We start from the raw sequence: 21,696 nt of genomic DNA, 5'->3' as shown, positions 1-21,696 counted from the left end.
CTTTCTTGAGTGGTATCTAGACCTCATCATTTTGTATGTATAGTTGGGATTATGTTTTCCAACGTGCATTACTTTGCATTTATCAACAATTAATTTCATCAGCCATTTTGTTGCTCACTCACTTTTGTGAGATCCCTTTATAACTCTTCACAGTCTGCTTTGGACTTACTTATCTTGAGTAATTTTGAATCCTCTGCAAATTTTCCAACCTCACTTTTTATTTTTTTTCAGGATCATTTATGAACATGTTGAACAGCATTTGTCTTAGTACAGATCCTTGAGTGACACCGCTGTTTATCTCTCTCCATTATGAAAACTGACCACTTAGTCCTACCCTTTGTTTCCTGTCTTTTAAATGGTTACTGATCCATGAGAGGACCTTCCCTTTAATCCCATAACTGCATACATCGCTCAAGAGCCTTTGGTGACAAACCTTGTCAAACGTTTTCTGAAGTCCAAGTACACTATATCCACGGGATTACTCTTGTCTATATGTTTGTTGACCTGCTCCGAGAATTCTAATGGATTGGTGAGGCATGATTTCCCTTTACAAAAGCAGCGGTGACTCTTCCCCATCAAACTCTGTTCATTTTGTGTCTAGTAATTCTGTTATTTGCTATAGTTTCAACCCATTTGCTGGGTACTAAAGTTAGGCTTACTGTCCTGTAATTGCAAGGATCACCTCTGAAACCTTTTTTAAAAATGGGTGTCACATTAGCTATCCTCCAGTCATCTGGAACAGAAGCTGATTTAAGCAACAGGTTAAATACCACAGTTAGTAGTTCTGCAATTTCACATCTGAGTTCCTTCAGAACTTTTGGGTGAATACCCATCTGGTCCTGGTTACTTATTACTGTTTAATTAATCAATTTGTTCCTAAATCTTCAGACGTGTCACCTAAAAAGAATAGCTCAGGTGCGGGAATCTCCCACACATCCTCTGCAGTGAAGACCGAAGCAAAGAATTCATTTAGTTTCTCCACAATAGCCTTGTCTTCCTTCAGTGCTCTTTTAGCATCTCGATTATCCAGTGGCCCCATTGATTGTTTGGGAGGTTTTCTGCTGCTGATGTATTTAAAAAAATTTTCGCTGTTAGTACTGTATGTCTTTTTTTGTTAGTTGCTCTTCAATTTTTTTTTTTTTTTTTTTGGCCTAACTATACTTTTACACTTGACTTGCCAGAGTTTACGCTCCTTTATATTTTCCTTAATAGGATCTGACATCCCATTTTTAAAGGATGCCTTTTTGCCTCTAACTACTTCTTTTACTCTGTTGTTTAGCTTGGTATCACTTTTTTGGTTCTCAATGTTTTTTTAATTAGTAGTATATATTTAGTTTGACCCTCTATTTTATGGGGTTTTTCATAGAATCATAGGACTGGAAGGAACCTCGAGAGGTCACCTAGTCCAGGCTGTACTCATGGCAGGACTAAGTATTATCTAGACCATCCCTAACAAGTGTTTGTCTAACCTGCTCTTAAAAATCTCCAATAATGGAGATTCCACAACCTCCCTAGGCAATTTATTTCAGTGTTTTAAAAAGTTTCAATGCAGCTTGCCGGCATTTCACTCTTGTGACTGTACCTTTTAATTTCCATTGAACTAGCTTTCTCATTTTTGTGTAGCTCTCCTATCTGAAGTTAAATGCTACTGTGGTGGGCTTCTCTGGTATTTTCCCCTCCCACAACAATGTTAAATTTAATTACATTGTGGTCACTATTACCAAGCAATTCAGCTATATTCACTTCTTGGACCAGATCCTGTGCTCCACTTAGGACAAAATCAAGACTTGCCTCTCCTTATGGGTTCCAGGAATTGCTGTTCCAAGAAGCAGTCATTAATGGTGTCTAAAAACTTTATCTCAGCATCCTGTCCTGAGGCAACATGTACCCAGTCAATATAGGAACCATTATTTTTGAGTTTTCTATTCTTATAGCCTCTCTAATCTCCTGGAGCGTTTCACAAGCACTAGCCTGGTCTGGTGGTCAATTGTATATTCCTACTGCTATAGATTTTACTGTATTTGACTCCATGCTTTCTTTCACATATAGTGCCACTCCCCTACCAGCACGACCTAATCTATCATTCCTATATATTTTGTACCCTGGTATTACTGTGTCCCATTATCATCATTCCATCAAGTTTCTGTGATGCCTGTTATATCAATATCCTCACTTAATACCAGGCACTCAAGTTCAACCATCTCAGTCTTTGAAAGACTGCAGTTCACACATGCTCAGTAGAGAATTGCTGAGCTTAACAGCAAAAAATCTCTGAACTTTGTCCTCACTGAGCATGCTCAAACATCTCACCGCTCCTAATGCTGACTGGACTACATGCACTATCCCCACAGAGCAAATGGGCATGTACCATCATCACACGGGCGAAGCCAAACTTTCCCTGAAAAGGCTGCTTCAGGTTAGAGTGAGTCCATGTGCTAGAAGGAAGAGCAAGGAAACTCTCTTGTGCTCTCAATAACCAAACCAACCCTTCTCACTTGTACCAAAGCAGTTTGGGGACGAAGCAGTCTGATTCAAATGCAGCGGGGGCAGTAGCCAGAGACCTGGTGGGAGAGAAAGGAGTGGGATGAATCTGGTGAGATTGGGACTTGCGGGGCGCAGGGAAGATATACTGGGACTGTCTGGGCAAGGAGACTGGGACTGGGTCAAAGGTGAAAAGAGGTGACTGGGAGTCAGTTTGCTTGGGGTTGAGCAGGATATTTAGATTGGACGAGGGAGGGGAAGACTCAGACTGTCTGGATAAGGAAACTAATGTTTCTACTCTATGCTTTTCACCTCTTCTTCAGGGGAAAAAAATTGCAAGATTCTCAGATCATCATTCCTTTGGTCGCATGAGGCCTAAACAGTGACAAAAATGAGCTACCTCAAGCTGATCTTCCTTCCTAGCCAAGGTTTGCAAGTCTGTCACCTCCTTTTGTTATCTGTCTTAGAAACACTGCACATCATTTTAACCTAGTGATTAGCAAGACAAGAGTGGTAGGGAACAGAATGGAAATGGGGAGAAGAAGATTAATCTGATAAGGACCTGGACTGCAAGGGGAGTGGGGAAATAAGACTGGCTGGGCAAAGAGACTGGGGCAAAGGAGCCAAAGAACAGGGTTGGGTTTTTGGGGGGAAAGGGGACTTAGTAGGGAGAGAGGCTGTGGTTGGCTGAGCAGCCCCAAGAGGAAGACTAAGAGCTACACTTGCTGTGAGTTAAACCCGCCTTCAGAGAGCGCAGTAGGGAAAGCACTGCAGTCTGTCCATGCTAAGAGCTGCAAGCACACTTGCAGCAGCATTAGGAACAGTGCATTATGGGCAGCTATCAGACAGAGCACCTCTTCCCATTCTGGTGCTGTGGCTTGTGGAAAGGAGACGTGGAGTGATGGGCATTCTGGGTCCTGTCCCAACGCCCCATGATGCATCGGTTCGCATCCCAGCATTCCCTTTGCTTCCACCCACATTTAGCGCCATCTTTCAACATTTTTTGTACTGCGCGCTCTGTCTTCCCTTTCGGTCTGCAGGAATGGAGCCCGAACTGCTGGGGAGTATGCTGACGAGTCTCTCCAGCACATCAAATTTGGCAGTCAAGTTATTCCTTATGATCGAAAGTGACAGTGAGAGCTCCAACAACGATATCGACTCGAGTAACGCATATGACACGAGTTTGCTTGTGGCATTCACGGACATGCTCACCAGCGTGGAACGCCGCTTTTGGGCTCGGGAAACAAGCACTGAGTGGTGGGATCACATCATCATGCAAGTCTGGGATGACAAGCAAGGGCTGCAGACCTTTCGGATGAGAAAAGCTTGAATGGGACTGCGTGAGGAGCTCGCCCCCACCCTGCGGCGCAAAGACACAAGACTGAGAGCTGCCCTGACGGTGGAGAAGCGGGTGGCTATTGCAATCTGGAAGCTGGCAACTCCAGACAGCTACCAATCGGACGCTAACCGGTTTGGAGTGGGAAAGTCGATCGTTGGAATCGTGTTGATGCAAGTTTGGAGGGCCATTAATTGCATCCTGCTCAGAAGAACCGTGACTCTGGGTAACGTGCAAGAGATTGTGGCTTTGCACAAATGGGTTTCCCTAACTGCGGAGGGGAAATAGATGGCACACATATTCCAATTTTGCACCAGCGACCTAGCCTCCGAGTACGTTAATCGGAAGGGGTATTTCTCGATGGTTCTTCAGGCACTTGAGGATCACCGTGGGCATTTCATTGACATTAATGCAGGCTGGCCCAGAAAGGTGCATGACGCACGCATCTTTCAGAACACTGGCCTGTTCAGGAAGCTCCAGGCTGGGACTTTTTTTTCCCTGACCAGAAGATCACTGTAGGGGAAGTCGAAATGCCCATTGTGATCTTTGGAGACCCCGCTTACCCTTTAATGCCGTGGCTCATCAAACCTTGACAGCAGCAAGGAGTGGTTCAACAACAGGCTGAGCCGGTGCAGAATGACTGTGGAATGTGCTTTTGGCCATTTAAAGGGCCGCTGGCACTCTCTGTATGGGAAGCTGGGCCTGGCCGATGACAGCATCCCCGTGGTTATAGCCACATGCTGTACCCTCCATAACACGTGTGAAGGGAAGGGTGAAAGATTTCCTCAGGCATGGAACTCGGAGGTTCAATACCTGGAGGCTGAATTTGAACAGCCAGAAAGCAGGGCTATTAGAGGGGCCCAGTGTGGGGCTGCAAGGATTAGGGATGCCTTGAGGGAGCAATTTGAGGCTGAAAGCCACCAGTAATGTCTGGTGCCCTGCACGGGAGTGAAGTGCAGTAGTTCCAATGTTAGTAGGAATCTGTGTTTGCTACGCTGACTTGCAGTGCCTATTTCTTTCCTGGGCTAAGGTATCTTTTACTTTATACAATAATAAAGAATGTTTTCAAAGCCAAAAAATCCATTTATTGAAAAGAAAATGCATTTATTGAAGAGAGACAACTGCTTAGGAAACAGAAAGGGCAAGGGGATGGCGAACGGTACAGTCACAGATTTGCATATGTCCTGTCTGGAGTGCTGTGCAATGAGTGCTGCATTTCAGGATGGCTATACTGCATGGTGATGGGGGTTGAGTGCAGTGGGTAAGGGTGGTAGTTTTCAGGGCTGGGTGGTGAAGCTACAGGTGTTGGAGGCAGCTGGTGGCAGTAAGAACCCGGATGTTGGGGAAAGTGGGTTGGAGGTGACATGGGGGCACAAGGGAAAGTTTTGGCACAAGGGCTGCAGGGGGTGGGCGCAGTAGTGCTCCACCTGCATTGCTACAAGTGCCTGTGTCGAGTCTACTTGGAGCTCCATGTTCCTTAGCAGCCGCGCCGTGCATTGGTGCCAGTGATCCGCATTCTGCTGGCGGACCCTCCTTTCAATCTCCCGCCACTCCTACACTTTTTGATTTTCATTACTTGAATGCTGCATTACTTCATGCAACAGATCTTCCTTGCTTCTACGTGGCCTCTTTCTGATTCTTTGGAGTCTTTCGGCCGGTGATAACATGGACGGCTGAGATCTCAAGGTTGCATCTGTAAAGACAAAATGCAACACTTAACAGAGGCAGCACTGTTCACACCAGACAGAGCAATGATTCCCCTGTACTTAAGAGCAAGCACAGTCTACACAATAGCATAATTTGCCCATCCCAAAGCAACTGCACATAACCCATGGGAGCCCCAAAATGGTGAGTAAGCACAGGGTCAAGCGTGACGGATTGTTTCACGGCCATACTGTCCTCTGGGTTTCTGTGCCTTGGGGAGAGCCAACAGCGGTAGGGGGCGCCTATACTGAACACTGTCCCCACATTTTCCACAGGAATTTGTCCTGGAAGATATCTCACTGCTGAGGGTGACCTGGGAAGCAAGGGAGGGTCTTCTACTGCAATGCGGCTTCCGCCCTGGCTCATAGGCAGCTTGCTTGTGTGCACCAATGGTCCCCCCACCCCTCACGGCACAGTGGCGCAGACAAGTTAGCCTTACTGGGACAAGGATCACAGTGGCTCTCCCAAGAAACATGCGCAAGTGCATTGCCCAAGTTCTAGATGAGACCTTTAAAGAGATCACTAAGGCCGATTACCGCGATGTAAGAAAGCACATCAACACCCTATTCCGCATCTAGGCATGCATGCAGCCCTAACCCTCCTTGCCCCAAGAGCCTGCACCGAATAACTTCCTTCCCAAAATAAAAGCCGCTTACCGGGAACCTCCTCTGGTGTTCGTCCTTCCTCAAGCACCGGCCACCGCAACTGGCTAACTTCCTCCTGGCTTGAGAACAGCTCCTGACTGCATGCATCTAGGGATTCCAGGGTGCTCCCTCTGCCTCAGCATCCTCGCTCCCACTTTGCTCCTCCTCCTCCTGCCTTGTTGCACTAGGCTCTCAAGTGTCCATGGTGGTCCCTAGAGTGGAGGAGGTCCCCCAAGTATCGCGTCCAACTCTTTGTAGAAATGGCAGGTCACGGGGGCTGCACCAGAGCGGCGGTTTGCCTCGAGGGCTTTGTCATAGACCTTTCACAGCTCCTTCACTTTAATCCTGCAGTGCAGTGCGTCCCGGTCATGGCCCCTTTCCATCATGTCCCTTGATATCTGCCCGAAGGTATCGTAATTCCTATGGCTGGAGCGCAGCTGGGACTGGACAGCTTCCTCCCCGCAAACACTGATGAGATCCAGCAACTTGCCATTGCTCCATACTGGGGCTTGCCTGGTGCATAGAGGCATGATCACCTGGAAAGATTCGCTGAGAGCACTCCACACCTGGCTGAGCAAACAGGAAGGGATTTTTTCAAAATTCCCAGAGAATTTAAAGGACGGGTCTGACAGTTGGTCACCTGAACGCAGGGCAGTAGAGTTCAAAGTGATGACCAGAATGGCTAGCACAGGCATTGTGGGACACTTCTGGAGGCCGATCAGAGCGCACTATAGGACAACCAGGGTGTCCACACTGGTGCCGCAGCATTCCAGCGGGGGTGCATCAAATGTTATTCCGCTCGCCGAGGTGGAGTACCAGCAGCGCTGTAGCTGCAGAGTCAGAGCGCTCTACGTGCCTTGCCAGTGTGGATGGGTACTGAGCTAGTGCACCCAGGGCTCCTTTATTGCACTGTAACTCGCAAGTGTAGCCAAGGCCTAAGACTAGGATTCAATGAGAGAAAGGGGAAAGACAGATCTGACAAGGAACCAGGAAGGGGGAACTGGGACCAGTTGTGGAGATAGGGACTTGGACAGCAAGACCAGGAGGGAGACTAGGACTGTCTGTGCAAGGGTACTCAGATGAGAAACCTGAGGAGTGGAGCTCGGAACTGGGACAAGGAGACAGAGTGGAAAAGAGACAGGACTGGGACAGGAATAGACTGGAAGGGACTGGCCAGAAGAGGTCAAGCTTCGAGACAATGGGCAGAAGTGTCTAAACCCTCTAGAAAACACTCCCTTCCACAGCCTGAAATAAAATCCAAGATTCCTGAGTCTCACCATTCCTCTACTATGTAATCCACTGGACAAGCATCTCTCTCATTACCCTTTAGTGTTGATCCACACAGAGGATGAAAATCTACTACTGATATCAATTTACTCCATTAGTTCAAGTAGCAGAGGTGCATAGATCAATCTAAAGCATTGAACCTTGTTGATGACCCAGCTGAGTGTCAATATGAGTTTTTCAGTTTGCTTTTTAAAAAGCAAATAAATTAGACACACAAAAAACTACATCAAAAGAACATTACTGAAGTTGCAAACTCAAGTACTCAAAAGTTAGGAAATGGTTGCCTATGATACCTTAAGATCTCAATGTTCTGCGGAAAGGAGTATTTGTCAAGAGGTAGGAGGACTCCTCCGCGGTTCTATTCCGAACTCTCTCACACACCTTGTAATCCCGAGTGAGTCACAACTTCTCTATCTCAGTTACTTCATTGTAAAATGCATCAGAGTTGAGACATTTAATAGTTAATTGCAAAGGAAAGAAAGATTCCCCCTTTACTGCTTCATACATTATAAAAGTTCCCATACAAACTCTCACAAAAAAAAACGTTTTTCTTGTTTCTTTCCATTAGAAATGTCAGGACCTGATGCCCCTCTTTTTGCTGAAGGACTCTAGAAAACTGGAGTGGAATGATTGGGAAGGTGATATTACACTGGACTGAAACATGAGCTTCAACTTTTCTGCGGCTTATTCATATATGAGCACCACTTCCCGCTCTTCAGAGTCCTGCAGCAAAAAAAAAAAAAAAAAAAAAAGAAGAATAAAAAAGAAATTAGATCATGGTATTCCTGATGCTTTAAAAAAAACTAACAAAAAAACCACAAATCTTTTTGTGTTGGAAATAAAGGTAAGGAGGAGCACAAAAGTGTACAGCCAAAAATTTTCCTTGCAGTACACCAGTAAAGAAACATCAGATACTTTGAGAAAATAGTTAGATAACTACAAAGCAGGTAAGATCTATAAAGACCTATACATATGCTTCAGTTGGCTACAATGGGACTACTTACCGTGCATAAACACATGCCTAAGTCTTTGCAAGATCAGTATGAAAGCATTCCCAGCAAAATGTATTGAAATAGATGAAGTTTAAAATAAACCAGACATTGGAAAAACTAACCAAAGGAAACGAAGAAGCCAGGGGTCCCTAGGCAAAAAGAAATTAACATAAATTTAACATAAGACTGATTACTATTTTACAGAGAGTCTGTCAACGCAAATTTCATTGTTTTTAAAAACAAGATGCATTTAGAATCCCTCTCCCATGAACATTCTATTTATATTATTACAATTTTTTGTTGAGCTCTGATGAAATGTGTGTTTTTTATAGGAATAAGTTGGATGGCTGTGGAGAAGGCCACAGCACAGGTAAAATAAATATACCAGACCGATGTTCTAAAGGCCATTGTACATTTTTCTATGAATATGCATATAAAGCATGACTTACAGTGACATAATACAGGAATGATTCAAGACTGACTGCTGTCACCTGTAGGGCTTTCTCCCAGGAAGATGGGAATTTTAGTACTGAAGAGATATCTCTTTCCAAATCTTGTATCTGCAGCTCCACCAAAATCCTGTATCTGGTGGTTGGGAGTATGTGCACCTGACAACAAGGGTACCTCTCTCAAAACTCTTGTGTCTTGCAAGAGGTGCTCCATATTTTCCTTCTTCCCTTCCCCCACAAAAAATAATGTGCCTGGAGAGAGCCATCCATCCTATGTTCATGCATACTCTTTGAAGAGTGTCTTGAGCAGTCTCGGTGAAACCAATCTAATGGTTTGTTTTACAGATAGCAATGACTAAGGCTAAGATTATGTCATGGAGGTCACAGACTCCGTGACTTCCAGAGACCTCCATGACATTTTCTGCTTCAGCCCCAGGGCGGCAGGGCTGAAGCTGTCAGCCGGCAGGGGGAACCTGGAGCTCCCAACCACCTGGGGCAACAGAGGGACCTAGGGGCTCCCAGCTGCTGGCCCTGCAGCTCTGAGCTGCCTTGAGCACCCAGGGGGGACCCCAAATCTGTCAGCCACAGTGGCACAGGTGCTGGACCCTTTCCCCTCCCTACCCTCTCATCCCACTGCCCCCTCCCGCAGCCGGGCTTGGGCTCTCATTCCCCCGTCAACCCATTTTGCCACCGTTATTTTTAGTATAAGTCAGGGACAGGTCATGGGCTTCCATGAATTTTTTTTATTACCCGTGACCTTTGTGTGACTTATACTAGTAATAACAGTGACAAAATCTTAACCTTAGCAATGACTAGTGGCTGGAAGTATTGCCGTGGGGGAGGGGGAAGGAGGGGAGTGTAGTACACAAGAATATTTAAATCACAAAATAAATTTTATAAAATGTTTTGTTAAACAAGGACATGGTACAATTAAACAATCTAATACATTTATCACTAAGGCTGATTAAATGAAATTGCTTATGCCAGAATATCCAGAGCAAAGAAAATGCATTGTAATGGAGATTAGAGTCCCCTGTGCCACTGTAACTGAAGTACAACAAATCTTTTAAGCAGCCTTTGTAGTACTCACATTCACTTCTCTAATTCAGAGTGAAACAGTTGCTCTCCTTACATCCTGTTCTTATGTGGCTTTCAGGGCAGTGTATGAGTATGATGTCACCCTGGTGCTGCCTGAGAACAGAAAGTACCAGGAAGTGTCAAACCCTCTCAATCTGCATGGGAACTAGCACGCGGACAAAGGTTGTAAAACTGGAAAATTACAAATAAGATTTTAAGGCAAAATTTGAATTTTTGATTTCTAACGCATTGATAGTAATATCTAAAGGGGAAAGTGTTGGATTTTTTTTATTTTTTGTAATTTATAATTTTAATTGAACAGCTGATTTCCAGCATACCCCTACTGTCTTAATTTAAGATGACAAAACAGCTGAAGTTCAAAAAGCTGACCTCTAACAAAAGCAGTAAACATCTGTCAATGTTAAGATTCCAAAACACTTTATATATATATACTTTCTGTCCATTTCCCTCTTGACACAAAACAGCTATAGTTTCAGATTACATCTGTAGTCATCACATAAAATAGCGAACTACATTTATTACCTTGAGAAGTTAAAAAGAACCAGGAAACAATGAATGAGCTCATCAGTGAAAAAAAATGTTTCTTTTCACAAATTAGAGGCTTTTTAAAAAAAACTTTTACTTAAAAAAAATTTGCTTCCTAAAGCGCTACTCAGTCTCTCCATTATGTAATAGTTCTTTAGGAAACAGTCAGCTACCCTGACAACTGGGATGTTTTGCCAGTGTGGCTTTGTCTAAATCCTAAAGCGGTACTTGGTTATGCATTAAGCCCAGTGGCTGTCTGTGATCTGAATGCCAATTAGGAGTGCCGTCCCTGTCATCTGACAAGCCAGAGACTAAAAGGTCTATCTAAGGTCAAACTGTCTGGACTACTTTCATAAACTTAGATTGGGAAATGCAGACCACAATGCATTCTATTCCTCAAAAGTATGACAGTGAGGAAAAAACAGCACCTGATGTAAAATCTTCATTGCATGATATGTAAGTAGGAGAAACAAATTCTTCACATTTTATTTCTGTTTTGGTTTCTTAAAATAATTTTCTGAATTATAAATGAAGATTTCACCCCCTAGTGGAGAGGTGGAGATGAGAACAATTTAATACTTAAAAAAACACACACAATAGACGTTTCCAAAATTCTAATATACATACATAAAATAAAATACAGATAGGATCCTTGAAAAAGACATAGACAATTAATACTGATATAATGGGATCTGTTCTATTTCCCATATATTTTTATACTAAGGCCACCACTTGCACTCAGTCAAGTATCTACAACCACTACTACTTCAATTTCATATATTATAGGGGGGGCGGGCGTTTAAATGTCTTAAGTATTCGTTATGAAACAGACCAAGTTACTTTTCCAACTGTTTGTTTGCTCAGCAATGCTGAGCTGCTTCAAATTCCTTTTTCAGGCATTTACAATAGAACTCTGAAAATGACAACAATTTGATATATGATCCCTCAATTCTAACTTTTGAAATAACTTCTACTTTTGGACAGAAACATCGATTTCTACACATTATACATAGTATCAACTTATTTTCTACTATTTTATTTTTGTTTATGATTTACTTAGTGCCAATTAACTAACTCATTCTCTTTATGTTTGTGCAAATATATTATCCTAGGCAGCGAGGGTCAATTTATTCTCAAACTACATAGTTGAAGTTGCAAGGTTATACAATATTACAATCAAAGAAGCTACTGTTTAAATGTCTATTTTAAGGACCTCTGAGAGAGATTATTAACTGCTTATTTAGGGTATAATTCTTTTAAAAAATCAGCATGGGAAATCTAAACTCAAATGTTCTATTCTGCACTCCTTACATGAATACCTTCCATTGACATGAGAGAGGATGCTCTGCTTTCCTCACTTACATAATGTTCCCTTTGATGCAGATTTTCAATCGACATATGCAGAAAGAGTACAATATCAAGATGAAACTTGTAGTGGATTCTTAGGTGGAATTATACCTTTATTTTGTATCAGTCTTTATGTAGCACATAGAATTACAAGAGATGAGACAAAGAGAGCTGTGAGTTTTGGGGGGCAGAGGGGTTCAATCTTGTTTTATATGCTGTAGCTCAATTAATTCCTTTAAAATGTGTGTGGTTATTCATTAACGTTTGTTGTGATATTCATCCAACTCTGTTTACTATAGAGCAGCTATTAGAATGTGTCGGAGTAACTCACTGCTGAAATATTCTTGGCATTTTAAAGTAAGATTGTTTTCAGATATATACACAAACTAAAGCATGAATAACATATTTAAGAAGAACTGTTGAAACCAAGGCCAGGTGTACAGTAGACAAGGTTTGCCAATATAACTATACTGGCAAACTCTCCTAGTGTGGATGAAAATTATATGAGCAAAAAAAAGAGCTTTTGTTGATATATTTTATACCAGTTTCCCAATTCAAATGAGTTATACTGGCAAAGGTGCTTTAACACGAGCATAAGTTTGTCTATACTAGAGTTTCTGCTAACATAAAACATTATAAAAGAAAGTACTCCCCTAACTAATATTACTATACCAGCAGAAGTTTCTAATGTAGACCTGGCCTAAGAAATGGATACATCTCATTCTACTGTAAAATGGTGTCACTTTTTAAGTTAATAGTTGATTTCAGTAAATTATTAAATTAGTTCCCCCAATTCCCTGAATCCAGTTCCGTGCTTTATATTCCTCCTGTCCCCTGAATCTGTTTTGCCCCCTCGATATCTCACGAGTCTTCTGTTCCACACAAATAATGTTTTTCAATTTATCTTGTGTCTTATCCCACTATAATTAATCCACTATGGAAGCAATATAACTATTTCAGAACGAGTTATTCCACTATAAGCTTACATCATTCCCATTTTGAGTTAACTATACCACATCAGGTACTCCTGCCAATGCTATCCCATACTGTACTGCGTCACATGTCAATTGGTAGAGCCCTGCAAATCCACGGATATCTGCAGACCATTTTTGTGGATTGCGCATCGGGCGTGGATACAAATTTTGTATCCACACAAGGCTCTATCAGTTGGTCTGTCAGGTTACCTATGTGCTCTCCAATGCTGTGAGGTCATCTTGACCAGATGTTCCCCCTCTACCAATGAACTGCAGCAAATTACAAAAATGCAAAAGATAAAAACAAGACTTCCAGTAATGTTCCCAGTACTTGTGAATATGTCATGGGGCTGGACTGGATTTCTTGCCCAAGAGACCCCCACAGAACCATGATATATGTTAGCTAGATTGGCCATGGCCTGCAATAAAGCAGGCATCTTTGGAAACCTGACCAGGAGGAAGTTCCCCAGGATAACCAAGATCTTTTTACTCTGTGTTCGTACCTAGCACAATGGGGTCCTGATCCATGACAAGTACTCCTAGCTGCTACTGCAATATATATAAAGTAATAATAATCTCTTCTGCACACTTTACAGCCAGAAAGAGACCCAGCTGGAAACACCTTCTCTCCCATCAAATCAGAGTGACCATACTGCAGAGAGGATCTCATCCACTAAGTATTATGTGCTATTTAGAGCAATCTGGAAACTTTTCTTTCAGGTACCACCTGTATATTCCCACGTCTGGCAGATATTGCTGAAGTGGAGAGCAAAAGCATCTGTCCCTGCGCCGCATCCTTAGTCCTCCACTTGCTTGTCTTCACCCAAGCCAGAAAATTAAAGGTCTAAAAGCCCTTTTTTCCCCAAAAACATGCCAACAAAGCAAAATGAATTATTCCTCACCGCCCCTCCCCATACTGCTTGATGTACCTTATCCCTATCTCTCAACTGCCTCCCCAACTCACACGACACTGCACAAGATAGCAGACATTGAGCAGAAAAAAAAATCAAAGGAAAATACACTGTAACTGAATCAATTTTATCAGAACAAAAAGAGAAAAAATATATCAATGGATTATGCATGTAAGACCACAATATGGTCATTGCCCTGAATCTGTTCAGATTTTAAAGTTTCCATACATGTAAAGTTAAAAGTACTAAATTGGCCACTTGAGGTTAGAGGGTTTCTTTTAAACATTTCATGTTGCATATACTATAAGGCATTTGAGGTTGCAGGGGTAAAAAAAAGGCATCTAAACTGTTCACCGAGCACTCATTCGTTACAGTACATTGCATTATTAAAAAAGTTACAGGGCATGCATAACAGCTGCAAAATTCAATTTATTTTGCAGTGCTCTTTGTGCTGATCAACCAGTATTATAAATGAGAATTTCAGGCAAAAATTCAAGATTAGTTCAAGAAAGATACAACAGTATTGTGTCTTCCTAGGGCCATCCACATAAGTAGTGTTTTCTTTCCATTCCAGCAACAGTTCAAGAGCCCATCCTAGCAAGCCACAATGCTGTCTATCTTTCTGATTATCTCTTGGACTTTCTGAACGGGACCCTTTCCTACATCTTAGGGACAGGCCTCATGGTAATATCCTTCAAGGACAGCCTGAAATTACTACTCTATCCCACTTTCCCTCCCACAAAAAATTTTACAGAACTAATTTAAAGGGAAGCCCATTCAAGGTAAAATAACTTTAAAAAAAAAAAGTTACTATCTCCAAGTGCACCCCAGACTACGAACAGTGTAAATTAATGGAATTCTAAGATTGTGAACATTTGGAGAGAAGTAACATTTTATAACTGTTAACATGGTGGCTAGTATTAGTACAGTAAACATTTATATGGATTCTCTGTTCTGCTAGCACCTGACATGGAATGGCCTATCGAGAAAGAAGTTATCAGTAGCTGAGTGTCTGGCAAACCATCAAGAGAAGAAAAAAGAGGACAGGGAGAAGATGTCTGTTGGCCTCATGAATGCGTCCCCCCGCAGAGGGCAAAAAAAGCCCAGACCAAGGGATCTCAAAGTGTCGGTCCCCATTTTTGATGGGGGTTGCCAGTAGGTTCACAGGCAAAGGGAGGCTGAAGCCCCAGCTACCCACCACTCCACTGGTGGCTGCAGCGGCTGGAGGCTGAAGGTCCAGCCAGTGCGCCCCTCTTCCAGCGGCTACCGCGGCTGGGAGCTGAGGGCTGAAGCCCCAGCCAGCCTGCCACTCTGTGGGTGGCTGGGGGGTTGGGGACTGAAGCCCCAGCCAGCCTAAAGTTCCCCTGGCGTTTGAGGGCTGAAGCCCCAGCCAGCCCGCATATCCAGAGACAGCTGAAGAGCCAGCCCACAGCTCTGCGGAGGCCTCGGGGTTGAAGCCTGTGCCTAAGGCCCCCTGGCCAGGACTTCAAGCCCAAGCAGTTTAGTTTGGCATCGCCCCCTGTGCCTGCGGTCCTGCGATTGCCCTGCTTTCCAACCGCTGCAGGCCCCCTGCACCAGTTCCTGTACAGAGGTATTTCCTGTACTCAGGCACCTGTGTTTACTTGACAGCCTGCCTCAGCACATGTGTTGAAACCATTTTGAAAAGTTGCTGTAGAAGTAATTTTAACAATGGACCGTTTTCTGAAGAAAAGTGAAGGAAAGGGGTGTACTGAAAGGAGTCATTTGCCACTTGCAGCAAAAGAAGGGCGTATGAGGATTAAAACAGCAGTTAAAAGCCAAGAAACCGCAAATACGATCCAAAATATTTGGAATATGGTTTTACATGGACTGGTTTTCAGGAAGAAACATGAACACAGGATCTTGTCCCATTCTTCTTCATGGGAGATGATCTTGTAGCCTGCAACAACATCGATGGTGTGATGGCAGCCCTCAACATCGTTCATGATCCAGATGAGTGGAGACTCTTCATTGATTCATTGAAGACGAGTCTTAAAGCTGTTTTACTGCATAATGGCAATGTTTTGCCATCAATTCCAGTTGGTCATGCAATCCATATGAAGGAAACCTATGACAACATGAAACAACTTTTGAGGTGCATAAACTATGACCAACATCAGTGGCAGCTTTGTGGCGATTTGAAGGTTGTTGCTCTCTTGCTTGGTCTGCAGACTGGATGGATACACAAAGTACTGCTGTTTTCTCTGCGAATGGGATAGTCGTGCAAGAGATTCCCACTACATCAAGAAAGACTGGCCACTCCGAAAGTCATTGGAGCCTGGGAGGAAAAGTGTTCAGCATCCACTACTTGTTGAATCAAGGAAGATTTTGTTACCACCCTTACACATCAAGCTGGGTCTGATGAAGAACTTTGTCAAGGCCATTAAGAAAACACAAGCAGCTTTCAATTACCTCCATGAAAAATTTTCATGGTTAAGTGAAGCTAAGATAAAGGAAGGTGTCTTTGTTGGTCCTCAGATTCGTGAACTTCTTCGAGATGATACATTTGACCATGCACTGCGTGGCAAGGAAAAGACGGCATGGAAAGCCTTCCAGTTAGTGGCAATAAATTTTCTCGGAAACAACAAGGCAGACAACTACAGCTTGTTGGTGGAAAAGCTCCTCAAGGCATATAAAAGCCTTGGTTGCAACATGTTACTAAAGATACATTTTTTGCACTCTCATCTAGATTTTTTTTCCACCGAACTGCGGAGCAGTGAGCGACAAGCACGGCGAGCGATTTCACCAGGACATTGCAACAATGGAGAAACGCTATCAGGGCAAATGGAGCCCATCAATGCTTGCAGACTATTGCTGGACAGTGACAAGAGATGCTCCATTTAATGAATACAAGAGACAAGCCAAGAAGCGCCGAGTAGACACTGAAGAGGACTAAACTATGTACATTATAGTTTTTTGCCTTTTGTTTCATAATAAATTTTATTTATATAACCCTTTTGCTGATTTTTAAAGTGTTACATAAACAGGACAGGTGAAATATTATCATATAAAGCAACCATAAACACATGAAAAGACCTAGGTTTACAATTTATGATTAAAACTCTACTATCTACAAAATATACATAGACATAAAATGTAAAAACTTAAATATCTTAGAAACAGTAGCCAATCAGTTGGTTTAATTGTCATATTTGAATTCAGCACATCAAAATACATAATAAATAGCACATTTTATCTCTGAAGCAGACGACTTCTCAAAAATTGTAGACCAGCGTTAATGGATCTTTCCTGTGATGAGACATTGATACTGAGATTTTCTGAACAAGCTCTTGCTAACTTCTGGATTTCTGTGCGAGAAGAATATCCTGAGCTGTCATCTGCAGCTTTGAAAGCCCTCATGCCATTTTCATCCACCTACCTGCGTGAAGCCAGCTTTTCAGCACTGATTTTACTGAAAAACGAATACAGGTCCTGTCTCACTGTTGAAGATGACCTCCATCTTTACCTCAGCCACACAGAGTCCCACTTCAAGGATTTGTGTTCATGAATGAAAGCTCACCCTTCCCATTAGGTACATATTTATTTTTATTTTTTACTACTGCATATAAAGATTGTCTTGTGATTGTATTGTGAATTAAAATATTTAGTGGCTACTTTTCATTGATACGGCCTTGTAATGCTGCTTTTTTTTTTTTTTTTTTTAAATACCAACTATTCTGAACAACACAGGGCACTGGGGTCGTGCAGTAATTTTTCTTGTCAGAAGGGGGTCGCGGTGCAATGAAGCTTGAGAAACGCTGGCCCAGAGGAATGGAGGGAAGAATTTCATGCTGGAGGACAAGAATAAGAGAAAGATGTGCAGGGAACAACCCAAGAAACTGTCAAGGGGGTGCAAAGACCACCTGGAAAGAAAAAGACACGCAGGAAAACGTTAGACATGATGCAGAAGCAAAAAGTTAGCTGGAGAACACTGCTGCACTGTGCTCACTTATAATACCCAAACCTAACTCTACAGTGAAGCCTGCTGAGAACACAGGAGATACCGGGAGCTCCCTTTACTCCCCAAACTGCAAGGGACAGATAGTTCCTATACCATTCCGTCCCTCAAGGCAACAAGAACAGCTGCAATCTCACCTACACATTTTGGTGACTCTACCTATACAAATGTGGTCACTCTGCAGTTTGACTATTTTTGCCCCATTTTAGCTGGTTTTTAAGTTTGCACTGTCTTGTGCATCAAATCAAATTGTGAGGATCTCTGAACTTGCTCTCACAGATGTTCTGCAAAACATCACCTACAGCCTTTCAAAAGGCTCCAAACCTTGTCATGATATATTACCACCTTCCTTTCAGTTTTCCAAATCCACACTCCAATTATACCCTGATTAGCTGCAGAATAACTTTGAACAACCTTTTTTCCTATCCAAGTGTCCAGTAAATGCATCATCAAGGTAGGGAAGAAAAGGTAAAGTTGGATTTCCCAAAACAGCTGGAACCAAAACATTATTGACCATAGTGATTTTGGGAGCAAAAGTTCCATTTTTCATTGCATAAAATGGGGGGTGAGTTTCTAAAGATCCTGACATCACAGACCGTTCTAAACTACCCCACATTAATATCACAAAATCAATCAGTGATCAATGAAGACTTGCATGACCAGAGAGCAGGGGTGGGCAAACTACGGTCCATGGGCCGGATCCGGCCAGCGAACTGTTTTAAACTGGCCCGCAAGCTCTAGCCGGGGTGCCGGGTGCGGGGGCCCGGACCCCACAGCTCCCAGAAGCCGCGGCATGGCCCCAATCTGAAGGTCAGGGGACGCTCCACACCTAGGAGCCGGAGAAGAGACATGCCCATTGCTTCCGGAAGCCACTTGAGAAAGCGCCGCTCGGAGCCTGTACCCAAGCCTCTCCCCACGCCCCAACCCCCTGCCCCAGCTGTGATCCCCCTCCCGCTCTTCAAACCCCTTGATCCCAGCACGAAGCATCCTCTCATCCCCAGCCCCACTCCAGAGCCCGCACCCCCAGCCAGAGTCCGCACCCCACCCCCAATTTTGTGAGCATTCATGGCCCGCCATACAATTTCTATTCCCCGATGTGGCCCTCAGGCCAAAAAGTTTGCCCACCCCTGCCATAGAGGAATAATCCTTTTTGTTCATGAACACTGAGGTGGGGTGGGTGGGTGGGGAGACAAATTACAGAAATGCAGAACCCATCAATGGCCCCTATACAATATGGGAACCCCAAGCATTCAAAGCTATTCAACCTCCTGTATACTGCTGATCTTTATGACCCATAGCAGCAGTACCCCCTCAATAGCAAGAGCACTTCCTTGACAACATACAGCTGACTAGCTATTAACAAAAAGGTAGCAATCAGGTGTGGCCAGCTTCCAAATGGTGATGGCCACATATCCTTGTGGAGGGAGACTCAGGTTGGTGGGCCAGTGATGCAGCTCCAAGGTGAGCTCTGCACAAATTTCCAGTGAACTGACCTTCCATATCCTGAAATTCTAGAACAACTGCTGGTCAACCCATGTCTGCAGCAATATGGTGATGGGTAATCTTCCATCTCCTTCAAGGTCACCCCTGCCTGTGAAATTGCCATTCCACCTGGAATACTCTGTTCATATTAGCAGTTGTAAGAATCACAAATGCTTTCCTCCATGCTGTCAAAAAGCAGCATGAAAACTTTTTGGAAACTGAAACAGTGTGAAAATGGAACTGACTAGAGAAAACCAGATGAATTATGGGATATTATGGAAAGAATCACGTGAGTTTGACCCTAAGATCCAGAACTGTAGCAGGTTTTGGTACATACACCAAATCCATCATAATAAATAATTAATAATATGTATTGAGCCTAGCAATGGATCATTGCCCACTGGGATACCTACCCAAAATGGAGCATTTATTTAAAAAAAAAAAGCATAATGTTGTCTAGATGTTATGATTCACAAAAGAATTAGCGTAAGCCATTTCAGACAAAGCAGTTCAGATGCACTCTTTCAATTAAATTATACCTGTCTTTAGGGCAGGAAAAAAAACCCAGCACAACGTTATGTTGAAAAACTTTCCCATACAGATATGGCATTCCAGTATCTCTATGCTTCCTAGCCAGGGAGTGAGAACACTTCCTTCTTCTGCCTCCAGTCTCACTCCCCAGCCATCTTGCACCTTTTATTTATATTGCTGCTCAAAGAGACCCCTAGCTAACCCTTTTCCTGCCTCCATGACATTTATATTATAAAGCTGCTTATAATATAGTTTTGTAATTTCCCATTTAAACCAACACCAATCCCCACTTCAAGATCACACACTGCAAGGCATTTCCTATCAAGACCAAAAGAATTAGAGAATTTGTAGGCTAATCAATTTTGGAAATATGAGCAGCCAAATGGCCATAGTTGGCTGAGCACAATCCTTTCAGCCATTGGGGGGCAATGAAGATAACTGACCCTTTCTCCCTCGTCACAAATCCTAGCGAGTGCAGCCCCTGACCTGCTGTGAGAGGTATCCAAGTTTCTATGTTCTGGATCCCTAGGGTGTTTCAAGCTCCTGAATCCTAAAAAGAGTCCACCCACTGCCCCAATCTCTGGGTCCATAGGAACATACTCATTCTGCAGACTTAACTCGTATCCCCCTCAGAGTATTGGAACGAACTGTCTAGATGCCCAGCTCCTCTTGGCACAACACTGATGGTTCAGATGCCCCCATACTTAAAGACACCCCTCTTTCAGAACTCCACCTGCCAAAGATGTAACACTTCTGGTTCCAATTTCCTGTGCACTCTTTTGATTCTTCCTTACAGTTAGTCTGGTTAAGCTCAAAATACACCTCTACCTCGATATAACGCTGTCCTCGGGAGCCAAAAAAATCTTACCACGTTATAGGTGAAACCACGTTATATAGAACTTGCTTTGATCCACCGGAGTGCACAGCCCTGCCCCCCCAGAGCACTGCTTTACCATGTGTAACGATGCGGTTCTGGCGGAACCCATATGAGAGTGGTAATTCAGGACAAATTGCTAAAACAGGGCAGTTACAGGCGACGGCTAGGGTTTTTCCATCTCTAAGGCAAAACAAACCAGCCAGACAGTGAAGACTTTGGTCTCACCCCACTGGCTAACCACAAGTCACACAAGCAATTCCCTAAGACACTCCAGTTTCTCAGTATCACCACTACTGCCACTCGTTATGGGGACAAATGGTTATGAAACCCAATAAAAGAAAAAAGGTTCTCTCGATCTGAAAGGACCAAGCCCCAGACCCAGGTCAATATACAAAACAGATCTTACCCACAAATCACGCTGTTGCCAATCTTTTAGAATCTAAAATCTAAAGGTTTATTCATAAAAGGAAAAAGATATAGATGAGAGCTAGAATTGGTTAAATGGAATCAATTCCATATAGTAATGGCAAAGTTCTTGGTTCAGGCTTGTAGCAGTGATGAAATAAACTGCAGGTTCAAAATCAAGTCTCTGGAATACATCCCCAGCTGGGATGGGTCATCAGTCCTTTGTTCAGAGTTTCAGTTTGTAGCAAAGTCCCTCCAGAGGTAAGAAGCAGGATTGAAGACAAGATGAAGGAGAGGCATTAGCCTTTTATAGTCCTTTCCAGGTGTAAGAACCCCTCTTTGTCCTTACTGTGGAAAACTACAGCAAAATGGAGTCTGGAGTCACATGGGCCAGTCCCTGCATACTTTGCTGAGTTGCAAGGCGTATCTGCCTTCTCTCCATGGGTCAGTTGTATAGCTGATGGTCCTTAATGGGCCATCAAGCAGGCTAGACAGAGCTAACACCAACTTGTCTGGGATGTCTCCCAGAAGCATAGCATATGTTTGAAATACAGACAGTTTAGAGCCAATATTTATAACTTCAACTACAAAATTGATACACACATATAGACAGCATAATTATAACCAGTAAACCATAACCTTGTCTTAGACACCTCATTTGACCCCCTTTATACAAG

The 21,696-nt window shown here is 43.3% G+C and overlaps 1 protein-coding gene across 5 annotated transcripts in view; it reads right to left on the bottom strand.

Annotated features, from left to right (window-relative positions):
• The window catches only part of AKT3 (AKT serine/threonine kinase 3), a 257,770-nt gene that overhangs the window by 163,709 nt on the left and 72,365 nt on the right, over window positions 1–21,696 (bottom strand). The window contains exons 3-4 of one of the 5 annotated variants that reach the window (XM_034765007.1): window positions 9,984–10,084; window positions 8,894–9,052 (exon numbers count right to left, since the gene is read on the bottom strand). The exons of the other annotated variants lie outside the window; for them this stretch is intronic. The gene's annotated coding sequence lies outside the window, so the exon portion shown is untranslated. The remainder of the gene's footprint in view (window positions 1–8,893; window positions 9,053–9,983; window positions 10,085–21,696) is intronic. 5 annotated transcript variants of the gene reach the window in all.

This window comes from Trachemys scripta, chromosome 3 (genome assembly GCF_013100865.1).
Source record: "Trachemys scripta elegans isolate TJP31775 chromosome 3, CAS_Tse_1.0, whole genome shotgun sequence".
Taxonomy (NCBI): domain Eukaryota; kingdom Metazoa; phylum Chordata; order Testudines; family Emydidae; genus Trachemys; species Trachemys scripta.
This window is presented reverse-complemented; position numbering and strand designations above follow the sequence as displayed.